The sequence below is a fragment of the Tursiops truncatus genome, chromosome 6 (genome assembly GCF_011762595.2).
Source record: "Tursiops truncatus isolate mTurTru1 chromosome 6, mTurTru1.mat.Y, whole genome shotgun sequence".
NCBI lineage: Eukaryota > Metazoa > Chordata > Mammalia > Artiodactyla > Delphinidae > Tursiops > Tursiops truncatus.
The window spans coordinates 80,438,297-80,460,835 of record NC_047039.1 but is presented as its reverse complement, the minus strand read 5'-3'; the positions used below and the strand labels follow the sequence as shown (position 1 = coordinate 80,460,835).

The 22,539-nt window shown below is 41.0% G+C and overlaps 1 protein-coding gene across 11 annotated transcripts in view; it reads left to right on the top strand.

The window, feature by feature from the left end:
• Nucleotides 1–22,539, top strand: part of FBXO10 (F-box protein 10) — an 83,500-nt gene that overhangs the window by 940 nt on the left and 60,021 nt on the right. For 9 of the 11 annotated variants that reach the window (XR_012332592.1, XR_012332593.1, XM_073806299.1 and 6 more), the window contains exon 2: nt 2,420–2,512. The exons of 1 other annotated variant lie outside the window; for it this stretch is intronic. The gene's annotated coding sequence lies outside the window, so the exon portion shown is untranslated. Of the gene's footprint in view, nt 1–641; nt 661–2,419; nt 2,513–22,539 lie in introns of those variants that run through there. One more of the 11 variants, XM_073806297.1, reaches the window with a different exon arrangement.

Sequence of the window (22,539 nt, the reverse complement as noted above, 5' to 3'; positions counted from 1 at the left end):
AGATCCTAGTTTTGCCACTTACTGTGCGTTCTCGAGCCAGATAGAACCCTCATCTGTTAAAAGAAAATAATAACCTTAACAGCTCATGAGATTGTTGTGAGGATTGAGTGTAATAGGACTTAGCACAGTGTCCGGCAGAGAAATGCTCAGTAATTAGTGCTGTTAGTACAAGTATTAATAAGCTAGAGAGACATTCACGTGAGGGATGTTTAGAATAATCACACATCCGTTTCTGTGTATTTAGTCCTAAAAAGAGTGCTGTTTTGATTTCCTAAGAAAGGGACCAAGTGGAACCCTTTCCCCTTTTTTCTGTCTGGGTCCCCTTTGCCTTCTCATTTACAATTGGCATGTGAACCCGTTGTTTCTACCAAATGAGTCAGGCAGGATGGGAACATTACTGGAGCAGACGGGTATCAGATTCCCACTGAGGGGAAAGAAAAGTGCCAGGCATGTGCTGCCACCAAAAAAAGCACAATACAGTGATTGACTGTCAGAGCTGGAAGATGCCTGAGAAACCATCTAATCCAGCTGTCTCCTTAGGCAAATGGAGAAACTGGACCCAGAATTGAGGACAGGACTTTGATTTTCTCAGGACCCAACAGAATGTTGGCACTGGGTGGTGGAAAGAACACACACTGTTTACCAGACGCTTTGCTTTCCGTGAGTTCTAGCCTGTTTCTTCATTTATTCAACAGGTATTTATGGAGCACTTCGTGCTTGTATACCTGCTAGGAGCTGGAGAGGAAATACGCACACACATTCCTCTGCTGGTTTTTGGTACAATTTGAAATAATAAGTTCCAGCTCCCAGTGAGCCTTCTTCATAGCAGCTGGCCCCAAGGGACAGAGAAGCACACAGAGAGGCCTGAATTGTTTCATGATCAGTCACAGCAGTCCCAGAGCCCTTGTTGAAGCCTGGTGAGATTTTAGAGACTGGAGAAAATGCTGCTTTGTCAGGGCTTTTAGTAAAGGATTTCCTCTGGCCTGCAGTGCTTGGAATTCTTTTTCTGATTTCAGACCTCTTACTGTTTTTAGATTCCTGAAAAGAGCCACCCTCACCACAGTGCCTTCATTTTGGTTTCCATGGTTATCAGATGAATTGTATTTTTATGATAGCACAAGTAGCTGTTAAGTAATACATGGTCAAGAAGTCCCCGTTCCCTATGGGTTTGTTTTCTGGTGGTGGTTCTCTTTTTTTTTCAGTTGCAGTGCAGTCATACTATTCTTTCCTCCCTCCCCACCTGTTTCCTTTAACAATAGTGCATCAGTGGCAGGGCCAAGAGGAGTGGGAATAAGTAGAAACAGAGATAAAAACACGTATAGACCCTGGTTTAGGTATCTCAGAACCTTTGGAGGAATAATCCAAAGGCATTACCACATGCAAGGGGCAAATCAGTGGGACTCTGATAAAGATGTAGATTGCAAGCCAGCGAGAGCTTTCAGAGGTGGGAAGGATCCTGTCTTGGGCAACCAAGAAGACATCACATATTGAGAAGCTTTTCAGGGAAGATTTAAAAGAAACAAGTTCCTTTTACGTATGTCAGTCACATAGTAATAAATAGACAGTACAAGAAGCATTTTGTTCTTTCAGTTTGCCTTAATGAATGAACCTTCTCTTAAGTCACCTATCATGGGCTTTGTCTGAGATGTTTCCTTATTTCTCTCTTTACTCTTTCTGTTAGCTTAGTGATGTATTAGTTTCCTACTCATACGCATGATATTGTGTACATGAAGGTAGATAAGCAGAGACATTTGGTTAAGATTTTGTCTGTTTCATTTTGGATGTTTAACCTGTGTGCCTCATTTCACCAGTTGGGTTCTAAGCAGTCACATGTTTCTTTATTTTTCCAAATAACCTCCCAAGTCCCCTTAATACACTTTTTAGTGAGAATTCTGATGTCTCCCACTTCCAAGCCCCACGGGGGCTCAAACACTCCAAAGAAGTCAGTCTTTCACTCTCCAGAGGGGAGAGAACTGCAGAGTCTGAGCCGTCCACCCACATTGTTATTTCTGACACAGCTGTATCATATCACAGTTGAAGAGCTGCCCTGCACGGTCTAAGGATGTGTGGTCACTGCTGCTCAGTGCTTTTATTGGACCATGTTCCTGCCAGCTTGATGCCATGCTTGGCTTCCAAGTTTAGAGCTTTTTCAGTTTGTGCTGACGTGATTAACCATTCTCCCAAAGCACCGCACTCTGGGCCACGTGTGGAGCTTGTCACCAGGCTGGGTTCCTCCAGTCTCCCCTGTTTGGGCGGCCCATAGGGCCCTTTCTTACTAGCAGCCTTGGTCAGGGTCACTCCAGATCACCCAATAGATATCCCTATTTTCAAACCTTTTATCAGGGTTTGGAGGCTGAATCCCTTCTCTGCCTGACCCTAACCCAAAGCTTTTTGGCACATTGCTTCTACTCCTCTCCAGGATACTGCCTACTGAGGATACTCAGGAATGCTAACCTTTAACCAAGATATCTACTCCAGGACTTTGGACGCCTACTCATCTCACTTTTCATAGGTAAGAGGAATCCTCTGGTGACTCTTGGGAAAGCGTATATCTGTTCCTGAGAGACTCTGTCCACCTATAGTCCTAAGAGAAGTAGGCATTATTGAAAATTTACTTGACACGTATCCTGTTAGGGATTTGGGGGTGCCAGGTTTTAATTTAAAAATGAAGGATTTTCAGTTCCCTCAACTTGCCTAAGAACCAGAAAATAATCAGTATGTCTATTTCATTGTCTTTGTTTTAAACTTTTAAAAATATGAGATACAACAAGAATGCAAGTGAGTAAAGCCCATAAATGTATAGTTTAACAATTCTAAGGAAAATACACATGTAACCACCACCTATGTCAAGAAATAGAACATTGCCAGTACTCAGTACCCTTTCCAAATCATAAGCGCCTCCCCAGAAGAAACCACTATTTTGACTTTTATGATAATCATTTCTTTGCTTTTCTTTGTAGTTTTGTCACCTATGTTTGCCTTCCCAAACAATACAGTTCATTTTTACTAGTTTTTTAACTTCATACATATAGAATCATACTGTGTGCGTTTTGTGTTTGCTTCTTTTGCTCAACTTATTTGTGAGCTGAATCCATGTGTTGACCACACTTATTTTTATCGCTAACAGTGTTTTATGTTATGAATGTCACAATGTAGTTATTCATCCTATAGGTGACAAATTCTTGGTATTCAGAAACTATAAGCAACACAAGAGCAGTGCAGCCAAGAACAACATCCTTAGACATTTTCTATTGTGTATGTGAATGAGTTTATATATGTTGAAGTGGAATTGCTTTGCTAGATAATGCCAAATAGTTTTCTAAGTGATTGTACCAATTTACTTTCCTACCAGCAATATATGAGAGTTCTAGTTGTTTCTTATCCTTGCAAATGACTCGGTATTGTTGGTTTAAATTTTTTAAACTATTCTCATGGGTGTATAATGATATCTCTGTGGTTTTAATTTTCTTTCCTTGGTTACTACTGATGAGCACTTTTTTGTTGGTTAATCAGATGGCCTGTTTTGTAAACTGCCTATTAAGTCTTTTCCCTGTTTTTCAGTTTTCTTATTGATTTATCGGAGTTCTTTATAAATTTTGGTTAGTGGTTCCTTGCCAGTTATATGTTTTAAAAGTATCTGTTACTCTGTGACTTTTTTTTTTTTTCCCGGTGTGCGGGCCTCTCACTGTTGCGGCCTCTCGCGTTGTGGAGCACAGGCTCCGGACGCGCAGGCTCAGCGGCCATGGCTCACGGGCACAGCCGCTCTGCGGCATGTGAGATCTTCCCAGACCGGGGCACAAACCCATGTCCCCTGCATTGTCAGGCGGACTCTGAACCACTGCGCCACCAGGGAAGCCCGCTGTGCGTCTCTTTTCATCCTCTTAAATGTTGATATCTTAGACCCTATTCTGTAGAAGCAGGACCTGAAGTGGGGATTCATGCTCAAATGGTATACTGAGAGAAGTGCTCAGGAAGAGAATAAGGGAAGCAGGATGGGAAGAGGAGAGGAAGAGAACTAGTTGAGGTGGCAGTTTTCTGGAGAAGGGACCTCTGTGTGTTGTTATCAGCTGACACTTCTATCTGGGGAATGGATGTGCTAGCCAGTAAAGAGGATCTGGGTGGGACACCGATGGTTTTCTCTATAGTCCATCTGATACATTCCCTTCTATGTTAAATTCACTCCATCCAGATACAACTTCTCCAGGATTCTGGTTGGTCACAATTTCTGGGGAAACTTACAAGAGGAAGGTTAGTGGGACAAACTACAATCCCTGCTGCTGCGGTTAGTCCAGAGATCAAACTAATGCCCATCTTCTTCCACCTCCACCATCCATATTAGTTTCCCCTCCTTTGTCCCTTGAATATTGGAGAGAACTCAGTGATGAAGCCACCTGGGTCTGGAAGTTTATTTTCTTATGTTATTTTTAACCGTAGATTCAACCTTTTTAATGGTGCTAGGGCAATTTTTTCAATTTCTTCTTAAGTTAGTTTAGTAAGTAATATTTTTCTAGGAATTTGTCTCTTTTAAGGTTTAAAATTTATATAAAGTTTATAATATTTCCTTATTATTCTTTTAATGTCTGCAACATCTGTAGCAATATCCCCTTTTCATTCTGATTTCATTTTTATGCTTTCTCTCTTTTTTTCTTCTTGAGCTTCAGCAGAGGTTCCTTTCAAAGAACCAACTTCTGTCTTCATAGGTTTTTTTCTGTAGTAAGTTTGTTTTCTGTCTTCATAGGTTTTTTTCTGTAGTAAGTTTGTTTTCTATTTCTTTAAGTTCTGCTCTTTTAAAAAAAAAATTCACTCTCCTTGTATATATTTTGGTTTTTCTTCTAACTTTTTGAAATGGATGCTTAGTTCATTAATTTTTATACTTTTTATTTTTATTCTTTCCATTTAAGGTTAAACATTTTTCTCCAAATACCATTTAGCAAGAGCTCACACGTTTTGATATGTAGTATTTTAATCATTTATTTCTAAATATTTTCTAGTTCCCATTGTGATTTCCCCTTTGACTCATAGGTATCTTAGAAATGTGTTTCTTAATTTCCAAACATGAGTATTTTCTAGTTATCTTTTATTAATTGATTGTAGTCAGTGAGCTTATTCTGTATAATCTTAATCTTTTAAATTTGTTGATATTTCTGTTAGGGTTCTGTTTATGGTGAGTTTTTATAAGTGTTACATGTGTGCTTGAAAATAATATGAATTCTAAAGTTATTGGATTTTATGTAATGGTTCTATGTAATGCCACTAGATCAGGTTTATTAATTATATTCAAATCTTCATCCTTACTGATTTTTTGCCTATTCTAGCTATTATAGAGAGAAATGTGTTAAAGTACACAACTGTGATTATGAATTTGTCTATTTCCCCTTTTTAATTTTTTGCTTTATATCTTTGAGCCCAATTATCAAGTGCATACAAGTACAAAGTTGTACTCCCTAGTGTGCTAACCTTTTATCATTATGAAGTTGCCCTTTTTATTTCTAGTAAAAGAATTTTTTTAGCCTTTTATCTGATATCAGTATAGCTACGCCATCTTTTTTGGTTAATCTATGCAGGGTATATCTTTTTCCATCCTTTTAGTTTCATCCTTTCTGTATATATGTGTTTTGGATATGTCTCTTATAAATAGCATATAATTGGGTTTTGGTTTTTTATAGCCTTTGTCTCTTAACTGGAACATTTAGTCCATATTCATTTAATATAACCACAGATGTATTTAGGTTTAAGTTTGTCTTCATATTTTATGCTTTCAGTGTGTTTGTCCTGCTAGAACTCCATTTCATTTTAGCTCTTTTTTCCCTTTTTTTTGAGGTGGGTGGGGCACTATTTTTAATCATTTGCTTTTTTCCTTCTAGTTTGGACATTATGCACTAGCTCTTCTTTAATGGTTACCCTTGAAATTTTAACTTAACCAAAGCTGATAAATTATGGAAGTGATAAATAGCACTACTCTTCTTTTGGACAGTACCAGGACATTAGACTTTTCCCCTTGACGCTTAGTGGTAGACTTGTTGTAATACAACGTGTCAGCTTTGATTAGAGTCATTTAAGCACCCACAAATGGAACAAATGAGATGAGGGAGGAAAAAAGTGAGAGAGCAGAGAATTTCCTTGAGAAAACTATGTGTATATTTGTCAGGACTCTTGGTTGCAAGTGACCAGCTTAGGCACTCTTAACTTTAAAAAGAAAATCTATTGGCTTATAAAACTGCATAGCTGGAAATAGGGGCTCAAAAAATATTTTTAGGGTTCTCTCTCTGTCTCTCTCAGTCACTCAACCTTGCTTGTCTTAATTTGGCTTCGTTCCTCAGATGGACTCTTCTGAGTTGTCCCTATCTCTGGCAAGGGGGAGGGGATATTCTGATCACCTACTTTGGGTCAAGTATCCATCCTTGGTGGATGGAGGACTGAGGCACTCTGAATGACAGCCCCACCAGGACTAAATGAAGTGGGAGTGGGGTTCTTCTAAGAAACCAAAAGAGGGAAGGTGTGCCAGGCAGACAAAAGTTACAGCTACCAACCATCCCTACACTGAGTAATGGCTGAAGGAGAGTTACAAAGAAAGAAGAGGTTTAGAGAGGTTGCAGTTGGAATTAACTCAGTTAATCTGTACAAGAAGAAAAAGGGGAGGACATTACCTGTTCATGAGCCCACTGACAGGGAAGGAGGAGGCCGGTCAAACAACCACCTCCTTCACCCACCAGCCACTGGGCACTTCAGCACTGTTGGCTGAGGACATCTTGGTGGTCCACAGCAGCAGAGGTGTGGGGCTCTCTAGTATGTGGAGATGTTTTCAACATGTCAGCCGTGGTGCTTGCTATTCCCCCAGCCTTTTCTAAGAGAAATTTCTACATCCACAACTCCTGTTCATGGAGGGGCAGCCCGAGACATCCATGTTTCTACCATAAAATCTTGCTCTATCCCTGCCCCCTGGTCAGAACTTACGGAACCAGGGATGGACGTCAGACCCAAGAACAGCCAATTCATAGTCTCACCGGGGACCTCTGATGTGACCTAGTGGAAAGAAAGATGCATGTTCTCTTAGAAATTTGAACTGGGGACTACAGTTGGACATAGCTATAGAAATCGAAGCTGAAATGGTATATAGAAAGAAGCCATGAGGTAGAGTCAAGCCTTTGAGGAGTCTTGGCTAGTGATCTTAGGAGGAAGCAGAAGCAATGAGGTAGAGAAAATTTTGTGTAGCCTCCAGGCAAAAAGAGAATGGAGCAGACCCTTGGAGAGTGACTGAATCATGCGATGAGTGAAGACCCAGACTCCAGCTGCTGAGGGCCTTGGGGCTGCCATTGATCCAGACCTTTCTAGACTCTGGGAAGCCCAGACCTACTATGGTTCTATTCTTTTTTTTTTTAATTTATTTTATTTATTTATTTATTTTTGGCTTCGTTGGGTCTTCGATGCTGCGCTCGGGCTCTCTCCAGTTGCGTCGAGCGGGGGCTACCCTTCATGGCGGTGCGCAGGCTTCTCACTGCGTTGACCTCCCCCGTTGCGGAGCACGGGCTCCAGGCACGCGGGCCCCAGCAGTTGTGGCCTGCGGGCTCCAGAGTGCAGGCCTAGCAGCCGTGGCGCACGGGCCCAGCTGCTCCGCGGCATGTGGGATCCTCCCGGACCAGGGCCCGAACCCCTGTCCCCCGCATCGGCAGGCGGACTCCCAACCACTGCGCCACCAGGGAAGCCCTATTCTTGTATTTCCATAAAATCCTGTACCCTTAATACCACATATACTCTTATGATAAGCTCTCCCTTATTTGTACTTGTAGTCAGAAGACTCAGTAGAACAGACATTCAGAACTTAGGGGCAGTGCCTACATGGGTGGATTGCTATTGCTGCCAGTGCTCTTCCAGTACTACAGTTCTGAAAAGAAAACTCACACTCTTTGCCATCAGATGGTCGGCAGCTACAAACGTTGTTAGCTCAGTTACAATAAAGAATCCTGTACACCCAGCGCTTGGCCTGGTGGGACTATCTGGGGTAGTTGGTTCGGGTTGGTTGGGGCCGGCTTAAGGTCTGTATTCGTTCCTCATTGCTGCTGCACAGCTCCCTGCTGGGCGCAGGTCTGCTGCTGGGCACAGGTGCCTTGATTTTCCCAGAATCTGGCTTGAGGTCCTAAATCTTTGGGCCAGGCTTCCTAACAGAGTACTGCTGTGTCACATCCAACTCAGACACTGTGTGATACTCTACTGCGTAACAGTTGCAGGAGTAAACTCATCCTTATTTCATGATCTGTGAGTTTATGTGTAATGGTGAGGATAGAAGGTCCTTGACTATCATGTCACAAGTTAGGAACCCCAGAACCTCAGAAAGGAAACTAGGAAGCAGGAAACTAGGAGGCAGGCTATTGTAGTGGAAAGAGCAGGGGCTTTGGATTCAGTCCAGGCTGGGAACAGAAGCTGTGCTGCTTACTAACTAAATAAAAAACGGTTTATCCATTTATTCCTGGAATTGGGCATAAGAAGACTACCACCTCTCTGGTTGTTAGAAGTGCTTATTGAGATGACATACAAAAAACACCTGGTATTTAATAAGCTCTCAACACATCTTTCCCTGCCCCCTCAAGGTCACCCAGTGAATCAGAATCAGGACTAAAACCCAGGTTTTGGGTTTCCTGACCCAGGGCACTCTCCTAGGTGAGAATGAATGGGCAGTGCATTGAAGGAGGGAGAAAGGGTCCTTACAGCTCCCAGCCACAATCAGAAAGCACTATACGTGCATCAGAACACAGCATTCTGGTCTGTGTCATCAGATTTCAGAGCGGAAAATAAGAAAGTGTTTATCTCTCAGGCTGAAGAGAACTGAGATTTGAAGAAATGATAGAAAGCCTGGATGAGATTTTTGTCATCTTCAAAATTTTAAGTTTTGTTTCATTTTCCAATAGTGTGTGTAGGTGTAGGTATATGTATGGGGCTCTTTCATGGTTCACCGTATTTTAATCTCTGTACTTTCAAACTAAAATCCACAAAACTTTAGGAAATGTACTTTGATTTGAAGAAAAATCTAAAATCCTTAACCCATTACAGTTCCTCAATGAATGCAGTTTGTATAATAGTTATTTGCACTGGTGTTTAGTATGTCTCATAATGTGGGAGGAAAATATATTTTTTTCCCTTGAAAATATTAAATAGAGTTCTGAACTGTCCTGGTTTTCCCCCCGCCCCTTTTTTATTAAAAGCAAAATTCCCACCACTTTGATACTGATGTGGCCTCCCCTAGGTAGGAAGTAAGTGCATTCTTTTTTATTATACAAAGGTGGGACTTGAATGCAGAGTTAAGTCCCTGCCTTCAAGATTACCCAGTGAGAGAGAGGCAGAGCCCCAACTAGAAGCCATTTGTGTCCCTTTTGTCTGACTCATCTCAGTATGGGGTAGGGCCATCTGCGCTGGGTCTCGAGGCAGCTCGTCACTGCCCCCCAGGTTAACAAAAACTGTGTGAACTGATCCAGCTGATCTCTCTCCCTGACCCCTTCAGGCTCTCAGAGCTTCGGCCAGACGGAGCTTCTCCTTACTGTGTCCTCAGCCCAGCTGGAAGTTTCCTGCTTGGAGGCTTGGCTGACACTGTTTCCTCTGCCCACAGTCCCCCTTCCTGCATTCTCTGGATGCACCAATTTTACCCATATCTCAGAGTCCAGCTCAGATGCCAGCTCTCCCATGAAGCTTGGCTTAATGGTTAAAAACCCAGACTTTGGGGTCAGGTCTGGCTTCAAAAGGGGGCTCTGCTACAGTCTAACAGAGTGATTTGGGGTAAGCCGTTTGTCACCTAAGTTCTCTCACTTAGTTTTTTTATCTGTAAAATGAAGACACATACTTTAAATCAGTGCTTCTTAAACATATGGTACATATGGATTCTCTGGTGAAATTGTTAAAGTGTCAGTTCTGATCCAGTAGGTATGGAATGATGCCCAGGAGTTGGCGTTTCTAACCAGTTCTTAGGTCCTGGAAACAACATTCTGAGTTGTAAGGCTTTGAAGAGATGTTGAGAGAATGAAAGGAAATAACGCATGAAAAGTGCTTAATGCTGTTCCCTTCAGACAGTCGTGCTAAGTAAACAGTAGCTCCTGATGTTTTTGTTGCCTTCTATTATAACTGGCTGATTCCACTAGCTAAGGGTCACATTTTTATTCACACACATTTTTATTTACAAACGGGCTTTCCCTCTTTTATGGCACTGAGCACTTTTCCCCTGTATTGTGGGGTGTTCTGCAGGGGTGGGGGTGGCGCGTTGGGAGTGATATCTTTGTCTCCTACCAGACTTGACGGTGGGGTCTTTATCTGATTACTGACTCCTCGCAGTGCCTACCACGCAGTCCTATACATAGCAAGTGTTGACTACATACTTGGGTTTTATTTACTTTTTTTTTTATTCCACAAGGATCTATCTCGCAGTATGGATTCTATAGCTGAGGCTATTCAATAGTCTCAGCTGTTCTAATATACCAGATAATGATGATGGTGATCATTCATTCATTGTTTATTGAGCACCTACTGTGGGTCAGGCATAGTTCTAGGCATAATACAAAGCAGTGATACAGAGTTCCTGCCCTCAAGGAGCTTATATTTTACTCAGGGGAGACAGACAATAAATAAAAGTATTATATAAAATGTAAGCTCCTTGAGGGCAGAGAATGTCTAGTTTGTCACGGTGAATTTCTTCACAGCAGGTGTTCACCTGGCTGCCCTACGTCTGCATGTGCTGTCTCACTTCTCACAGGGGTGGTCCCTGTGCTGTAAACTCGGTCCTTCCTCACGTCCCCTTCACCCACACCACACATCCACTCACACAAAAGCGTTAGTGAGCTGCAGAGATGTCACTAGAGGTTTTATTCCTGACCCTAACTTGCCGACCCATCATAATGCTCAGTGACCTAAATGGGCACAGCAGCCACCCTCTCAGAAGCAGTGGCAGCCTAGACAGCAGGACAAAGCACAGCAATGCTTTGGTTCCGGTGCCTCACGTTGACCAGAGTTCTGTACAGTTTTCTCAGGGTTCAATCCCAATCTCTCCTTTATCAAGTCCTTTTCTATTTCATGCCCTTTAGATGTTAGGGCGGCAAGGCCTTGGTCATCTTCACTCTCTCTAGTGATCTTACGCCATGGCTTTAAATGTCATTCAGGTCTCTGTTCAAATGTCACTTCCTCAAAGACCTTCCTTGCCAACCCTATCTAAAATAGCACATGTGGGGGGCTTCCCTGGTGGTCCAGTGGCTAAGACTCCGTGCTCCCAATGCAGGGGGCCTGGGTTCCATCCCTGGTTGGGTTGCTAGATCCCATATGCATGCCATAACTAAGAAGTCTGCATGCTGCAACTAAGAGTCCAGATGCCACAAGGAAGATCCTATGTGCTGCAACTAAGACTCGGTGCAGCCAAAATAAATAAATAAAATAAATATTAAAAAAATAAAATAGCATATGTGTGCATGCCCACATACACGCCTTAGCCTGCTTTATTTCTCTTCTTAGCACTTACGTTATTATTTTTTAAATGTATTGCCTGTCCCTGAGGGTCTTGTCTTATTTACTGCTTGTCAGAACTTGGAACAGTGCCTAGCACAGTAGTAGACAATCGACGAATATTTGTTGAATAAATGATTTTTTTCCTTTGGAAATTCTCAAAATTCTCATGAGGGGTAGCAAGATAGCCATCATTAGCCTCTTTACAGATGAGGAAATAGGCTAACTTTAACCTCACTTGAGGTTAAAGGATTTGCCTCAAGTCACGGGGAAACAGTAGAGCCTGCTTGTCGAGAGCCAAGTTTCATGGGACTCACCTCCCAAGAGAGTGGCCTCTGCCTTCCCCACTGAGGCTGGGGCCACCAAGTGGCCCAGAGGCATGCGGATCCCTCCACTGTGCGGTTAGGTAGAGGCCACACAGAAGCCCTGAGTTCTCACACTCTTGGGAACACATTAAAAAAGGAACAGCTTGAGGTCTGCCTCAGAACCTGCTCCCTCCCATCCAAACAAGTTCCCACTGTTGTTTCTTTACAGGCACAGGCCGTAGGGGGTATTTGTTACTTTTAATTCCATAGCTCAGAGGCCCCAGTGGCAAAAAGAAGGGCAAAACTTGAATACATTTTTTAAAATTGAAGTAGATTTACAATATTGTGTTAGTTTCAGGTATACAGAGTGATTTAGTTATATATATTTATTTTTTAGATTTTCCATTATGTTATTGCAAGATACTGAATATAGTTCTCTGTGTTATACAGTAAATTCCTGTTGCTTATCTACTTTATGTATAGTGTAATAGTTTGTGCCTGTTAACCCCATATGCCTAATTTACTCCCCCCCTGCCCTTTGGTGACCATGAATTTGTTTTCTGTGTGAGTCTATTTCTATTTTGTGTGTAGATTCATTTGTACTATTTTTTTAGATTCCACATATAAGTGGTATCATATATTTGTCTTTGTCTGACTTACTTCACTAAGTATTGTATAATATTCTCTAGGTCCATCCGTGTTGCTGCAATTGGCTGAATAATATTCCATTGTGTATATATACTGCATCTTCTTAAACCATTCGTCTGTTGATGGGCACTTGGGTAGCTTCCTTATCTTGGCAATTGTAAATAGTGCTGCTTTGAACATTGGGGTGCATGTATCTTTTCGAATTAGAGTTTTCTCTGGATATATACCAAGGAGTGGGATTGCTGGATCATATGGTAGCTCTATTTTTAGTCTTTTAAGGAACCTCCATACTGTTCTCCATAGTGATTGTACCAATTTATATTCCCACCGACAGTGTAGGAGGGTTCCCTTTTCTCCACACCCTCTCCAGCACTTTTTATTTGTAGACTTTTTGATGATAGCCATTCTGACTGTGTGAGGTGATACATCATTGTGGTGGTTTTGATTGCATTTCTCTAATAATTAACAATGTGTGGCATCTTTTCATGTGCCTGTTGGCACATGTCTTCTTTGGAGAAATGTCTATTTAGGTCTTTTGCCCTTTTTTTTTTTTTTTTTTTGTGATACGTGGGCCTCTCACTGTTATGGCCTCTCCCGTTGCGGAGCACAGGCTCCAGACACGCAGGCTCAGCAGCCATGGCTCACGGGCCTAGCCGCTCCACAGCATGTGGGATCTTCCCGGACCGGGGCATGAACCCATGTCCCCTGCATCGGCAGGTGGACTCCCAACCACTGCGCCACAAGGGAAGCCCTTGCCCATTTTTTGATTGGGTTATTTTTTTGATATTTAGTTGTACGAGCTGTTTATGTATTTTGGATATTAACCCCTTGTTGGTCGCATTGTTTGCAAATATTTTCTCTGATTCTGTAGATTGTCATTTCATTTTGTTGATGGTTTTTTTTCGCTGTGCAAAAGCTAAATTTTGCTTTTGTTTCTTTTGCCTTGCGAGACCTAAGAAACCATTGCTATGATTTATGTCAGACAATGTTTTGCCTATGTTCTCTTCTGGGAGTTTTGTGGTGTCATGTCTTACCTATAGGCCTTTAAACCATTTTGAGTTTATTTTTGTATATGGTGTGAGAGAGTGTTCTAATTTCATTGAGTTTACGTATAGCTCTCCAGCTTTCCCAACACCACTTGTTGAAGAGACTATCTTTTCTCCATTGTATATTCTTGCCTTCTTTGTTGTAAATTAACTGACTATAGGTGTGTGGGTTTATTTCTGGGTGGTGTAATTTCTGGGCTCTCTAGTCTGTTCCATTGGTCTATATATTTTTGTGCCAGTACCACACTGTTTTGACTACTGTAGCTTTGTAGTATAGTCTGAAGTCTGGACGGGTTATACTTTCAGCTTTGTTTTTTTTTCTCAGGATTGCTTTGACAATTCTGGGTCTTTTGTGGTTCCATATAAATTTTAGGATTATTTGTTCTAGTTCTGTGAAAAATGTCATGGGTATTTTGTTAGGGATTGCATTAAATCTGTAGATTGCTTTAGGTAGTATGGCCATTTTAACAATATTCATTCTTTCAATCCAAGAGCATTGGATATCTTTCCATTTCTTTGAATCATCTTCAGTTTCCTTTATCAGTGTTTTATAGGTTTCAGCATATAGGTCTTTCACCTCCTTGGTTAAATTTATTCCTAAGTTCTGTTTTTGGTTTTTTGGTTTTGTTTGTTTTTTTGACATGATTTTAGACGGGGTCACTTTTTAACTTTCTCTTTCTGATATTTCATTGTTAGTGTAAAGAAATACAATAGATTTCTGTATATTAATCTTATATCCTGCTACCTTGCTGAATTCATTTATTCTAATAGTTTTTGTGTGGAGACTTTGTGTAGAGAGAGTATCATGTCATCTGCAAATAGTGACAGTTTCACCTCTTCGTTTCTAATTTGGATACCTTTTATTTCTTTTTCTTGTCTGATTTCTGTGGCTAGGACTTCCAGTACTATGTTGAATAGAAGTGGTGAGAGTGGGTATTCTTGTCTTGTTCCTGAATTTAGCAGGAAGGCTTTCAGCTTTTCACTGTTGAGTATTACATTGGCTGTGGGTTTATCATAAATAGCTTTTATTATGTTGAGATATATTCCCTCTATACTCACTTTGGTGAGAGTTTTTATCATGAATGGATGTTGCATTTTGTCAGATGCTTTTTCTGTGTCTATTGAGATGATCATGTGGGAATACATTTTTTTAAAGTGTTAGCTGGGTATAGAAATCCCTGTTGCTCTGTGGATCCCCATGGATTAGTGTTGTAAAGATATAGTAAATAATGCCAAATGGAACAACAGAGAATAGGACGTTTTCATGAAAGGAAATCCTCTCTAAGTTCAGAGGGCTCTTGAGGGGAGAACTGTCAGCCCCAGTCTCGATCTAGCCTTGGGGTGTTGCCTAGAGTTGGGGACATGGGAAATTTTGGAGGAAGACAACTGCTGAAGGATGGAAAAATCCCCTGCTGGGAAATCCTTCTTCCTGCAAGAGGCCAGATCCACTACCCTTTGCTTCCCACTGTGGGGTGAGCTTCTCGGAATCCCAAGAAAACTGAAGCCCTAGTAGTTTCTGTGTCAGGGACATTTGCCCCAAATCCTCCAGAGACCCTCACATCATCCTGAGGGAAAGAAGCTATCATTTAATATTTGCAAAGTTGTGAGTTTCTTCCCTCAGTGTTCCACCCAACGTTACTCTCCTGGATGATCTCCTTAAAATGCAGCTCTAATCAGGCCACTCCCTCCTGAGGAACCTACAGTAGAGTACAAGCTTCTGAGTTTGTCATCTAATGCTTATATCAAATATGCAACATATATAAGAGAGCAGAACTCCAGTGACCCCAGCGGGATAGAACAGGGACCAACTGAGGAAGTAACTAGGATCTAGATTTCAGCTCAGTATTGGGAAATATGATATTGAATCACTGCAGACAAGCCATGGAATGGGTGGTCTCCAGGAGCTTCATAATAGCACTCTTTAGAGTTTCACATGCTCTTATCAGTCAGGAAGGGCTAGGTTATGCTGTAGTAATAAACAGTCCCCAAATTCTATTAACCCAACACACAGGATTATGTTTCATGCATGGTATCCATTTTGGGTTGGCAGGGGGACTCTGCTTTTCCTAATCACTCAAGGACCCAGGCTACCAGAGTAGCCATCATCTCAAATGTTGCCAGTTGCTGTGCTGGAAAGAAGAGAGCTCTGGATGATCTTGCACAGGCAGTGAAGTGCTCCAGTTAAGAAGTGACACACATCCCTTCTCAAAACTCATTAATTAGTACTGGTCACGTGACCCTACCCAACCAACCACAGGAGGGACTGAGAGTGCAATCCTGTCATGTGCCAAAAGGAGGGGAAACTGGAAATAGTTGGTAAAGAGAACTAATTATCAACACAATATGCATTAGATCTTTTAATCCACACAGCAATCCTTTGGGGTGGTATCAAGCTCCCCAATTTACATAAGAAGAAACCAGGCCCAGGGAGGTTAAGTGACTTGCTCAGGCTTTCATACCACTTAATCCTAGGTCTTCTGACTTTGCAGGATACTGGGAGAGCCACTCACGGAAAGGGTTGAAGCTCCCAATAAAGGGTTGAGAGCCCTTTGTTGGGAGTGCTGCATCAAAGTGGGGAAAGGGGGCGCTTTTCATTACAGTTACCAGGGATCTTGGTAAAGTTGCAGGTAATTGGTTCCATTCCAAAGATTCTTTTTTTTCTTATATTTAATTTAATTTTTTTTTTTATTGAAGTGTAGTTAAGTTACAGTGTTGTATGATTATTAGTTTGGGGTGTACAGCAAAGTGATTCAGGTATATATATATATACACACTTCTTCAGATATATGTACTTCAGATTCTTTTCCATTATAGGTTATTACAAGATACTGAGGATAGTTCCCAGTGCTATACAGTAGGTCCTTGTTGTTTACCTATTTTATATATAGTAATGTGTATATGTTAATCCCAAACTCCTAGTTTATCTCCGCATCCCCCCACTGTCCCCTTTGGTAACCAAAGGTTTGTTTTCTTTGAGTCTATTTCTGTTTTGTAACTAAGTTCATTTGTATCATTTTTTTAGATTCCACATATAAGTGATATCATATGATATTTATCTTTCTCTGACTTCACTTAATATGATAATCTCTAGGTTTTTTTTCTTTTTTTTTTGCGGTACGTGGGCCTCTCACTGTTGTGGCCTCTCCCGTTGCGGAGCACAGGCTCCGGACGCGCAGGCTCAGCGGCCATGGCTCACGGGCCCAGCCGCTCTGCGGCATGTGGGATCTTCCCGGACCGGGGCATGAACCCGTGTCCCCTGCATTGGCAGGCGGACTCTCAACCACTGCGCCACCAGGGAAGCCCTACCACATCTTCTTTATCCATTCATCTGTCAGTGGACATTTAGGTTACTTCCATGTCTTGGCTGTTGTAAATAGTGCTGCTGTCAACATAGGGGTGCATGTATCTTTTCACATTAGGGTTTTGTCCAGATATATGCCCAGGAATGGGATTGCAGGATCATATGGTGGTACTGTTTTTAGTTTTTGAAGGAACCCCCATGCTCTTCTCCATAGTGGCTGCACCAATTTACATTCCCACCCCAGAGATTCTGATTCTGGAGATCTGAAGTGGGGCTAGGAACAGGCCCTGGGTGATTCTGAGGGGGAATGGTCAAGAGCCATGTTTTAAGAACCTCTGGGGTGATTCTGAGGGGGAATGGTCAAGAGCCATGTTTTAAGAACCTCTGGGAAGTCCCACCAAGTCTGGTTTAAAGATTTTCTTTCCTCTTGAGCTCTGTAAGCTGCAATTATGCTTAATACTTTGTCTCTCAGGTTGTTATTAGCTGTGTCCATTTCCTGTCAACTTCTTTCTCATCCTAGAATCCCTCACACTCTGTAAGGGCTATGTTTGCAAAACAAAGGAACGAGAAATAAAAGGGATTTTTAATTCTCTAATTTTTTTAATTCACAGTGAAACTTTAAGCATTTCTATGTAAGAATTTCTGTGTAGATGCAGGAATTTTGTGGGGGGGGGGAGGGCCCTTGAAGCTGTGTTTATATAGTAAATTTATATAAGTTTGCAAGAACTAATTATTCACCAAAAAATTGGGGTAGAGGCATGATGGCATTTCACTTCTGTTTATTCATTTACTTAAAGTCATGCTTTGTGCTAGGTATTAGATGGTGTGTTTGGTTCTTGCTGTATTCTCTATAGCTCAGTTTTGGTGGCCCAGTGTATTCCTTATTGATGGGCTGCTGTGGCGACTCATCTGGGACAGGAGTTGGCAGTGCTGGGTACTGTGGGATGTCACATGGAGCATTCAGCGGGTTGACTGGGTTGAACGCTAATAGTGAAATAGGTTCAAGTCAGCAATGAGGTTGGATGCAGTAATCAGGCTTGGTGGTTGTAGTTTGAGTAACTGTGATTTGGGTCTCTACATCCTCCTGAGGATTGGAGTAGTGACCGTTAGCATTGGGTCCCAGAGAGGGCCCTCCTGGGCAGACTTGTATGACGCCATAGGGAAGCCTGTCACCTGGAAGGCTGTCGAGATTGGGTTTCGAGATTGCGTTTCTTTAGGATTCTCTGATTCACTCTTGAACACCTGTCAGAGTTGTCCCTTGTAGAAGGAAAGAACATTGTGGATAAGGCACGTTGGAAAGTACACATTAGATGGTGCCCCTGGAAGAACAGCATACAGTTATAATCAAAGATGCTAATAAATTGGAAAGTGAGAGGTAGGGATGAGGAGAGCAAGGAGTCTGAGAAGTAGGTCAGAGTTCTTAATAATGACTGAAAGATACTCCTTCCACATGCAGCGAGTGGTCCTTCCTGGTATGGGATCACCGTCTGGGTAGAAATGTTTGGGTGGTTGACAGTTTGTATTCTTTTCTATAGGAACTTGTTAAAATGGTGATAACAGTGTTCTTCTGGTGGTTTTAAATTGAAGTAGCAATATAATAAGGAAAAAAGAAGTGAAGCAAGGACAGAGAAGAATATTGTAAATGAGCTCCTCTTAATAGGGATATAAAAAATTTACAAAGATAAATGTGAACTGTGTGGGACACAGGGTAGTCAGAGGAGGCATCTGTTATGTGGAAGAAGGAGGCTAAATCTGAGGTTTCAGGAAGGGACTGTGTGAAGGGTCAGGGTTAGAAGAAATGTGACGTATGAAGTCACTGAACTCAGAGAATCATGTACAGGTCACCAAGACCTGATGGACAGGCAAAATAACATTTTAAATTAAATTACCTCATAAGTGAGCCAAGAACCTAGTTGGAGGAGAGGCCCACCTGAAACTGAACTGCATTCAACCCACTCAGAGTCCTGGCATCAGAGCTCCTCCCTCCTGCAAATGACACTGTAATGAGAAGAGCAGCAGTCAAATTAGGAAAGGGGCAGAGCTGCAGAAGGTCTGGGAGATGTTTGGGAGGAATGTGGAGTGCAAACATAAGTTGTGAGGGAAAGAATGAGTTATGTGAGAGTTGAATATGAAAGAGTTAACTTAATCTTACTAGAGGTACTGCTGACCTGTTTTTTTCCCAGTGACTCTGGTCAAGTCACCTGTAGGTAATAATAAATCATGTACTTGTCTCCCTTGGTTTATTTATTGGCAGCATTTCCTGAAAGAACTTAGAGCCTCAGAAAAGGCAGAATCCCACTCTCATAATACCTGAGACATGTGGACCTGGTGTTGGAATAATCTGGGCACTCTGTTGCTTAGAGTGATTTTCTTTTCTGTTGCTCTGAATAATTGGAGTAGAGAAAGGGGGTCAACACCAGGTATTGGGTCTTCAGAGAGCAAGGTATCCAGTCCTTGCCAAAGAAACCCACATTCTGGTGGAGGAGACAGAAGTCTGCTGAAAAGGCTTAGAAACCATGACCAAACCTAGTAGAAATAAGCATCTCTAATACCCAAATTGTGGTCTTGAAATATTGCTTCCACTAAAAGAAACCAGAAGAATAAGCTCAACTGATTTTTGACAAAAGTAAAAAAGCAATGCAGTGGAGAAAGGATAGCGCTTTCAACAAATGGTGCTGGAACAGCTGGACGACCATAGGTCCAAAAAAAATGAACTTCAAACTAAATCTTATACCTAAATCAAAAATTAACTCAAAATGGATCATAGACTTAAACGTGAAGGGTAAAACTATAAAACTTTTAGGAAATAAAAAACAGGAGAAAATATTTAGGATCTAGAGCTAGAGCTAGGTAAAGGGTTCTTGGACTTGACACTAAAAGCCCAATTTATCAAAGGAAAAGTGTAAAATTGTACTGTGGTGCTGGCATAAGGATTGACAAATAGTTCAATGAAACAGAATAAATCACCCAGAAATAGATCCACGCTACTGTCATTTGATTTTTGACAAAGGCACCAAAGCAAGCCAATAGGGAAAGGAGATTCGTTTTAACAAATGGTGCTGGAATAACTGGATATTCACATAAAAAAATTAACTTCAACCTCCACCTCATACCATAACAAAAATTAATTCATGATTGTATCATAGGTCAAAATACAAAAGTTAAAACCACAAAGCTTTTAGAAGAAAATACAGGAGAATATCTTCATTGTGTGGGGATTAACAAAGGTTTCTCAGGTAAAAGAAACCAGTAATCATTTTTTAAAAAAAAAGTATGTTCAGCTTCATCAAAATTAAAAACTTCTCATCAAAAGATACTATTAAGAAAGTGAAAAGACAAGCTACAGAGTAGAAGAAAATATTCACAGAACATTTATCTGGCAAAGGATGTATAAAGAAGTCCTATAATTCAATAATAAAAAAGACAACCCCATTTTTAAAAAAATAGACAAAAGATTTGAACACTTCAAAAGAGATATATGAAAGGCCAATAAGCACATGAAAGTGTTCAACATCATTAGTCATGAGGGAAATGCAAATTAAAACCAAAATGAGATACCGATTTCGAAAAAGATCCACGCACCCCTGTGTTCATAGCAGCATTATTCACAATAGCCAAGACATGGAAGCAACCTAAGTGTCCATCAGCAGATGAATGGATAAAGAAGATGTGGTATATATATATATACAATGGAATATTTCTCAGCCAGAAAAGAGAATGAAATATTGTCATTTGCAGCAACATGGATGGACCTAGAGATTATCATACTGAGTGAAATAAGTCAGAGAAAGACAAATATTACATGATATCACTTATATGTGAAATCTAAAAATAATACAAATCAACTTATTGATAAAACAGAATCAGACTCACAGACATAGAAAACAAACTTACAGTTACCAAAGGGGAAAGGGGAAGGGGAGGGATAAATTTAGGAGCATGGGATTAGCAGATGCATGCCATTATATATAATATAGATAAACAACAAGGACCTACTGTATAGCACAGGGAACTATATTCAGTACTGTATCTTGTAATAACCTGTAATGGAAAAGAATCTGAATCTGTAACACTATATTGTAAATCAACTATAGTTCAATAAAAAAATGTTTTTAATGAGGTACCATTACATATCCACCAGAATGATACAAGACCGACAACAATAAATGTTAGTGAAGTTGTGGAGCAGTGGTGTTGCTTATACATTCGTGGTGAGAGTGTAAAATGTTCTTTGGAAAAAGAACCCAGCAATTTCCCTTCTAAGCATTTTTTAAAATATTTTTTTTACATCTTTATTGAAGTATAATTGCTTTACAATGGTGTGTTAGTTTCTGCTTTATAACAAAGTGAATCAATTATACATATACATATGTTCCCATATCTCTTCCCTCGTGCGTCTCCCTCCCTCCCACCCTCCCTATCCCGCCCCTCCAGGCGGTCACAAAGCACTGAGCTGATCTCCCTGTGCTATGTGGCTGCTTCCCACTAGCTATCTACCTTACGTTTGGTAGTGTATATACGTCCATGCCTCTCTCGCGCTTTGTCACAGCTTACCCTTCCCCCTCCCCATATCCTCAAGTCCATTCTCTAGTAGGTCTGTGTCTTTATTCCTGTCTTACCCCTAGGTTCTTCATGACATTTTTTTCCTTAAATTCCATATATATGTGTTAGCATACGGTATTTGTCTTTCTCTTTCTGACTTACTTCACTCTGTGTGACAGACTCTAGGTCTATCCACCTCATTACAAATAGCTCAATTTCGTTTCTTTTTATGGCTGAGTAATATTCCATTGTATATATGTGCCACATCTTTATCCATTCATCTGATGATGGACACTTAGCTTGTTTCCATCTCTGGGCTATTGTAAATAGAGCTGCAATGAACATTTTAGTACATGGCTCTTTTTGAATTACGGTTTTCTCAGGGTATATGCCCAGTAGTGGGATTGCTGGGTCATATGGTAGTTCTATTTGTAGTTCTTTAAGGAACCTCCATTACTGTTCTCCATAGTGGCTGTATCAATTTACATTCCCACCAACAGTGTAAGAGGGTTCCCTTTTCTCCACACCCTCTCCAGCATTTATTGTTTGTAGATTTTTTTGATGACTGCTGTGAGATGATATCTCATTGTAGTTTTGATTTGCATTCCTCTGATTAATGATGTTGAGCATTCTTTCATGTGTTTGTTGGCAGTCTGTATATCTTCTCTGGAGAAATGTCTATTTAGGTCTTCTGCCCGTTTTTGGATTGGGTTGTTTGGTTTTTTGTTATTGAGCTGCATGAGCTGCTTATAAATTTTGGAGATTAATCCTTTGTCAGTTGCTTCACTTGCAAATATTTTCTCCCATTCTGAGGGTTGTCTTTTGGTCTTGTTTATGATTTCCTTTGCTGTGCAAAAGCTTTGAAGTTTCATTAGGTCCCATTTGTTTATTTTTATTTCCATTTCTGTAGGATGTGGGTCAAAAAGGATCTTGCTGTGATTTATGTCATGGAGTGATCTGCCTATGTTTTCCTCTAAGAGTTTTATAGTGTCTGGCCTTACATTTAGGTCTTTAATCCATTTTGAGCTTATTTTTGTGTATGGTGTTAGGGAGTGATCTAATCTCATACTTTTACATGTACCTGTCCAGTTTTCCTAGCACCACTTATTGAAGAGGCTGTCCTTTCTCCACTGTACATTCCTGCCTCCTTTATCAAAGATAAGGTGACCATATGTGCGTGGGTTTACCTCTGGGCTTTCTATCCTGTTCCATTGATCTATCTTTC